Source organism: Budorcas taxicolor, chromosome 10 (assembly GCF_023091745.1).
Source record: "Budorcas taxicolor isolate Tak-1 chromosome 10, Takin1.1, whole genome shotgun sequence".
In the NCBI taxonomy this organism is placed as follows: domain Eukaryota; kingdom Metazoa; phylum Chordata; class Mammalia; order Artiodactyla; family Bovidae; genus Budorcas; species Budorcas taxicolor.
Window position 1 is genome coordinate 14,032,854 of NC_068919.1, and position 7,980 is coordinate 14,040,833.

The following is a 7,980-nucleotide window of genomic DNA, read 5'->3' on the forward strand; positions in this document are numbered from 1 at the left end:
TCTCCATCCCACCTTCTTCCTAACCCCCATCCCCACCCCAGTCTCCAAAGCTTTTCATGGTCTTCTAAAATAACTTATCTTCCAACACAAACCCTCAAGTGCTGTCAGGCTTTCTCCCTGTCTGCCTCTACACAGGCCATCCTACAGATACCCTGAGAATACCTTCCCCTGAATTGAATTTGAGGCCCAACCCAAACTTCACCTCATCCAGGAAGTGCTTCATGACCATCCCAGGGCTGGAAAGCTCCCTCTTCTTTGAATATCTGTTTCTGACATCATCTAATCTGATCACACAAGACTCTGGCATTTCACAGTGACACATCTGACTGTCTTCAAAAGAACATTCTTCTTTCTACCATTTAGCTGTCTATCTGCCAGTGCCTGGCTAGTGTTTGAGAGACAGGAAATAATTGGAATAAAGAGTGAGTCAATCAGTTCAGTTCAGCAAGTATTGACTGGGAATTTCAGTATACAGATGCTGTCAGAGGTGCAATTTGTTCATTCGCTTGTTCATTTGCTCACTGTGTCCAGCTCTTTGCGACCCCGTGGACTGCAGCACTCCAGGCTTCCCTGTCCTTCACTGTCTCCTGGAGTTTGCTTGAACTCGATGTCCATTGAGTCAATGATGCCATCCAACCATCTCATCCTCTGTTGGCTCTTCTCCTCCTGCTCTCAATCTTTCCAAGCATCATGGTCTTTTCCAGTGAGTCGGCTCTTCCCAGCAGATGGCCAAAGTATTGGAGTTTCAGCTTCAGCATCAGTCCTCCCAATAAATACTCAGGGTTGATTCATTTAGGATTGACTGGTTTGATCTCTTTTGCAGTCCAAGGGACTCTGAAGAATCTTCTCCAGCACCACAGTTCGAAAGCATCAATTCTCCAGTACTCAGCCTTGTTTATGGTCCAACTCGCACAGCTATACATGACTACTGGAAAAACCATAGTTTTGACTATATGGACCTTTGTTGGCAAAGTGATGTCTCTGCTTTTTAATATGCTGTCTGCATTGTCATAGTTTTCCTTCCAAGGGGGAAGTATCTTTTAATTTCATGGATGCAGTCACCATCATGGATCAGTGGGGTGACTCAAATAAGATGCCATGTGACTGTGCAGAATTTCAGAGTCAAAATAGTCCAAGGTAATAGAAAGTCAGAATGTGCAAGGATGGCCCTTGGAGATCACCAAGTCCAATCCCTTCCCTTCACAGATAGGGAATCATAGAAGGAAGTTGACTTGCCTCAAGTCACATAGCTGATGAGTAGTTTTACATGTGTTTATTCACCATCGGGGGTCCTAGACTTTCTTTTTATCATTTGTGTGAGTTCAGAGACAATCTTACATTCCTTTGCCTTTTTCCCTCCACTTTGAAGGAAAATGGAATTTAACGGTGTCTCTTTCTGAAGAGAAGGGGCAAAGAATAAAAATATCAGTTATGTAATAGTCATTTGCCTTAGTCATGCAGCCCTGCCAGAGTGCTGTTGGAACAGAAAGATGATTAAGTTAAACACGGCATATTTATTCCCCTGCGGTCACCCTAATTGGCTTTGCCACTGTAATTGATTTGACAGGTTATTTTTACTGAGAACGAGCTGAGTTCCTCTGCTGGCTAGCAGATTTGCTGTTGTTCTCAAAGTCCAGGGTGGCAAGGGTCCAGATGCCCAGATGTGCAGATGTGGGCTGCTTTCCCCTTGAGGATGGGTAGGGGGATTCCCCAGCTAAACCTGGGGGGAATTGAACTCCCAGTGTACAAGTGTGAGAGTTTTTAGGGGGTTTCCCGGGAAAGAAATGGGTAGAGCAGGTCAGTGTGATGCTTCAAGGCATCAAATGGAGGGATCTAGGAAAAATGGAAATGCGTCCATGTTAAGGACTCTATCATGAGGGCAGAGGAGTCAGGGACCACTTTTTGCCTCTGGAGCTTTCTGTACTTTTTGTCTGTTTCAAACAGCCGCCCCTTCCCACCTCTGCAAACGGCTGCACAGAGTACAGAGAGGCAGCATTCCCCGGTAGACTGCAGCACCAGCCACCTACAGAGCCGTCTCTATTTTTGCACACAGCTCAGTGCCTCCCTCTGTGTGCACGGTGGGAGGCTGTGGGCTGGCAAGTGCTCAGAAACCCATGGGAGGTCTCCAGGGTGAGAGGGGACCCTTGAAGGAGCTGGCACCTGCCATGAAGTAGGGCCGTTTCAGTCACCAAGTGACCTTGGATATCATCTCGCCTGTGAATTTCAGAGTCCTAGCCATCCATCTACACAGCGTAACCATAGTCTGCCCCATCCCCTCACTAGTCTGTGACGTGAGTAATCACAAGTGATAATTACTGAGCACATAAAAACATCCCGAGCTCTGGACTCACACTTCCCATACACCGTCACATGTTGTCCTTACAGTGCGATGCAGAAGGTGCTATTATTACTGTTCTTCTTTAGAGACACAGAAATCGAGGTTCAGAAAAGTAACACTTTTATGGGCACACACCCATAAGTGATAGAATTCAGGCAGGCTGACCCCAGCCCTTGTCTTTTAACACCATACTACTCCATTCAGTATTCTACACCAGCAAAAAATAATTTGAATTTACAATGGCCGAGGGCCAGAGTCACGCAAGAAGTTACCATATCCAGACTAGCATAATGCTATGGCAAGGACAAGTGAAAAATGTATCTCCGCCACTTGCTAGTTTTCTAATTCCTGGGGCATCTCTCCTCCTCTTCTGTGAAATGGGAATGACAATATCCACACCAGGCGGCTGTTCTCAGGAGTGGAGGATGGCTCACAGAAGGGACCTAGCACCAGGCTTAATATACAGTAAGCGCTCAGTACATGGCAGCTCCTTTCCTCCCTTAATCCGAAAGCTGAGCCAAAAGAAGCCCCCTCTACCCCGCTCTCCTGGAATGAGGGCATTTCCTCTGTGCATTTGCCTCTGAACGATGGCACGGTATGGGACACTAGAGCAGGCAGTGATGGGTGGCAGTGGCTCCCCAAGCCCACTCAGCAGCCTGCAGGGATCTGAGCCGCATCTGAGCCTGGCATCCACACAGCATCCCGGCCAGCCAGGGAGGAGGCCCGCGCTGCAGCAGGCTGAGGAAGTGAGGTCACAGCCTCTGACAGCAATTCGGAAGTTGGGAGAGGCCTGCCAGGCCCTGCCAGTCAAGGGGGCTTCACAAAGCAGTATCTTGGTTCGGCTGGAATTTCAGGCAGGAATGTTTAGCAGAGGGTGGTGGGGCAAGTGTAAATTCCAGAGGCTGAGGTTAACGCTTTGCAGAGGAGTTTCCCTGCTGTCAGCCTCCAGCCTCCGGCAGGGCCTTCCTGGGAGTAGGAGGGGGAGGCACCTCTTGGATTGGAACAGGGCCAAGGGGGCCTGGGAGGCAGTTTCTCCCAGGTCCAGGGGAAACCGGAGGTGCACTTCATATGCCGGGCACTTTATACACATGTGGCCGCTTTATGATTCCAGCTGGATTCAATATGCAAACAGAAGTCAACTTCACTTTTTTTTCCCCCTGTCCGTTTTAGACTATTCTCTTTCTTTCCATCCCTAAATAAAACCTTAGGTCTTGTAGCTTTTTCTGGGCCTTTTTAGTCTCCAAGAGAGTTTCATTTCAGTAAATTGAAAATCTGGTCTAGTATAATATCAAAACTCCAAGCCCCAGTTCCTCAAAAAACTGAAAATAAAAGTACCATATGATTCAGCAATGCAACTGCTGAGTACGTATCCAAAGAAAATGAAAGCACTAACTTGAAAAGAGATATGCACCCTGCGTACATCACAGCATTACTTACAGTAGCCAAGATATGACAGCAACCTAATTATCCATCAAAGATCAGTGGATAAAGACGTGGTACATATATACAATGGAATACTATTCAACCATAAAAAGAATGAAATTCTGCCATTTGCAACAATGTGGATGGATCATAAGAAATGTTTTATGCCTAGTGAATTAAGTCAGACAGTGAAAGACAAATACTCTGTTATCACTTGCATGTGGAATCTAAAAAAAATGAATAAATGAATGCATAAACAAAACAGAATCACAGATACAGAGAACAAGCTAGTTATTTTCAGTGGGGAGAGGAAAGGTGGGAGCGACAAGATGGGGTAGTGGATTAAGAGATATAAACTACCATGTATAAGATAAATAACCTACAAAGATATATTGTACAACACAGGGAATGTAGCCGATATTTTAAAATAACTGTAAATGGAGTATAACTCTTAAAAATTATGAATTACTATGTTATACACTTGAAACAGATAATATTGTATGTTAACTATATATTAATTTTAAAAAGATGTAGTGTATGTATGTAGAATGGAATATTACTCAGCCATGAGAAAGAAGGAAATCCTCCTATTACCCTGAGGGTGCTGGCAGAATGTTCCACAATCTCTTAGCTTGTCCCAGACACATGGCCCAGCCCTTGCTTTATGATGTGAGGGTTCTTGGCACCTATTGTGTTATCTCAGGCCTCTGGAATGATGACTGAGGCAAAGACAGCAGAAGATTATGATGGAAGTGTGCCTGTTTCTTGAGTACTATGGGCCAGCCCCTGTATTAAGCAGCTTAACTGCATTATTTCATAGTGATTCCCATCTGGGGCTTCCCAGGTGGTTCAGTGGTAAATAATTCTCCTGCCAATGCAGGATATGCAAGCTCAATCCCTGGGTTGGGAAGATCCCCTGGAGAAGGAAGTAGCAACACACTCTAGTGTTCTTGCCTGAAAAATCCCATGAACAGAGGAGCCTGGTGGGCTATAGTCCAGAGGGTTTAATCCATGAATCACCTGCGTTAAGTGCACAAGTCTTTTTTAAATGTATTTTTATTGAAGTGTAGTTGAATTACCAGGTTGTGCCAATTTCTGCTGTACAGCAAAGTGTAACTCAGTTATGTGTATATATGTACATTCTTTTTGCATGTTCTTTTCCATTTTGGCTTATCACAGGATATTGAATATAGCTACCTGTGGCATACAGTAGGACCTTGTTGTTTATCCATTCTTTTTATACCAGTTTGCATCTGCTAATCTCAAACTCCCAGTTCAATCCTCTCCCACCCCTACCCACGTCGGCAACCACCCTTCTATTCTTTTTTTTTTTTTTCACCCTTCTACTCTTTATGTCCATGATTCTGTTTCTGTTTCATAGAGAGGTTCATTTGTGCTGTATTTTAGATTCTACTTATAAGTGACATCATATCATATTTGTCTTTCTCCTTCTGACTCACTTCACTTAGCATGATAGTCTCTGGTTGTATCCATGTTGCTGCAAATAACGTTATTTCATTCTTTCTTATGGCTGAGTAATATTTAATTGTATATATATATACACCATATTTTCTTTATCCATTCACTGTCTGATGGGCCTATGGGTTGTTTCCATGTCCTGGCTATCGTGGACAGTGCTATCAGTGTAAGAGAGCATGTATATTTTTGAACCATGGTTTTGTCTGGATGTATGCCCAGGGGTAGTATTGCTGGATCATATGGTAACTCCAGTTTTCTGAGGAACCTACATACTGTTTTCCATAGTGACTGTACCAACTTACGTTCCCACCAACAGTGTCAGAGGGCTCCCTTTTCTGCACACCCGCTCCAACGTTTGTTACGTGTAGACTTTTTAACAATGGAGTTTCTGACCAGCATGAGTTGGTTCCTCGCTGTAGTTTTGGTTTGCATGCCTCTGATAATTAGCAATGCTAAGCATCTTTTCACGTAAGTGCGCATGTCTTAAATGTACAACTTGATGCATTTTAAAAGTGAACATGCCTGGGTCATCATCACTGGGATAGAGGAACTCGAGAGATCTCCTCAAACCATGTCATAGTCAGCCTCTGCCCAGAGTACCACTAGTCTGAACTCTATCACATAAATTCGTTTTGCTTGTTTTCAATCTTCATATGAATGACATGCAATATATCCTGTCTTATACCTGATTTGCTTCACCTGTATGATTCACCTGTAAGATTGTCATGTATAGCAGTACTTCTTTCTTTTACTATTGTGTAGTATTTCATTGTGTGGCTCTACCATAATTGATCCATTCTACTGATGATGGACATTTGGGCTATTGAGAATACTGTGAATATATAACATTCTTGTACATGACTTTTGATGGACTTAATCATTCATTTCTGCTTGGTGTATGATCAGAGATCGGATTTCTGGAGGATGTTTATCTTCATTCAGTACTAAATAGGGTCAAACAGTTTTCTAAAGTGGTTACATCAGTTGACATTCCTACCAGCAATGTACGGGTGTTCTGGTTGATCCACATTCTTGATAATACGTGGTGTCACCAGGCTTTAAAATTATATTCATCCTGATGAGTGTGTAGAGGTATGGCATTCTATTTTAATTTGCATTTTCCTAAAAATCAATGTTGAACACCTTTTTATATGTCTAGTGGCCTTTAGATAGCCTCTTTTCTAAAGAACCTATTTTTTCAAGTTAGAATGCATAATGATTGAATTGTCTTTTATAGATTTGTAGCAGCTTATTATGATTTTGAGTTTGGTCCTTAGATATATGTATTACAAATATCTCTTCCTACTCTCTGTGTTGCTTTTAAATTGCTTTTTAATTGTGTTGCTTTTTCGTTTCTTGTCATTGTCTCTTCATGCAGTTCTCAATTTTAATGCAGTCCAATTGGTCAATTTGTTTATAGTTACTACTTTTTGTGCCCTAAGAAGTCTTTGCCTACCACCAGGTCATGAAGATATTCTCCTAGACTTTCCACTAGAAGCCTTATTATTTCTCATGCACATCTTCACACTCCAATTCCTTGTGTATAAATATCATAAGCAAATATGATATTCCTTTGTATATTTTTAGTTTTATATAAATAATATATAATAACATATTATAACATAGTAATATAATAACCCTGGTGGCTCAGTGGTAAAGAAACCGCCTGCCAGTGCAGGAGATGCAGATTCGATCCCTGGATTGGAAAGATCCCTTGGAGAAGGAAATGGTAACACACTCTAGTATTCTTGCCTGGGAAATCCTGTAGACAGAGGAGCCTAGCAGGCTACAGTCCACGAGGTCGCAGAAGAGTCGGACATGACTTGGTGACTAAACAATAACAGCAAATATGATAACATTCTACAGTTTCCTTTTTGCACTCAATAGTACATTTAGGAGATTAATCTTTGTTGATATGTGTAGCTTTCACTCATTCCCTTCACGGGAGCAAACTTAATTATACTGTATATATATAACGCCATCTGTTTACCCTTTCTTCTCCTTATGGACGTTTGGTCGCCGCCAGCATTCATCACCACAAGTCATGCTCCTGTGTATCCACATGCGGGTGCCTCCTTGCGTGAGAGTGTCTGTGGGGTGCTTGCCTCCCCAGTGAAGCTGTGGCTTTAGAGCTATAGAGACTCAGCACTCAGGGCTGCTGAGGAACAGGACTGAGGAGAGAGATGGGTGAGTGGATGTGGGGGCTGGGTGGGGGGGTCAGGTAGTCCAGGCTCTGGGCCCCTACCTGTTTCAGCCAGAACAGATTTGCTTTCATGCGTTAGGATTTGCAGTTCTGTTAACACTTTTTGTTTGAAAAATGGATTCTGCTTTAAAAAACAAAAACAGCATGAGAAAGTATGGTTCACAAAGTGTTACAGGCGCCACTGGGCTGTGTGAACCGCGAGGAGGTAGTTGGTTCCCCCTCCAGCCCCAGCCAATCTGCCCCTCTGCTGCCTTACTCGGCGCTGTCCATAGACTCTTCACATGCAGCCCCCCCCTTTTCTTCTCTGCAGCTAGACTCCATTGTATCTTCAGTGTCCAGCACAGTAAGCATTTGATGATGGATTGACTAACGGATAAACTTTTGAATAACTTAGCACCATAGTCATTTCATACTAGTACCTTTTACAGTACACAAACAAAAAAACTTTTATTTTCTTATTTTTTAAAAAATTGTTATTTTGGGAACTTTCCTGGTGGTCCAGTGGTTAAGACTTCACCTTCCAGTGCAGGAGGTGTGG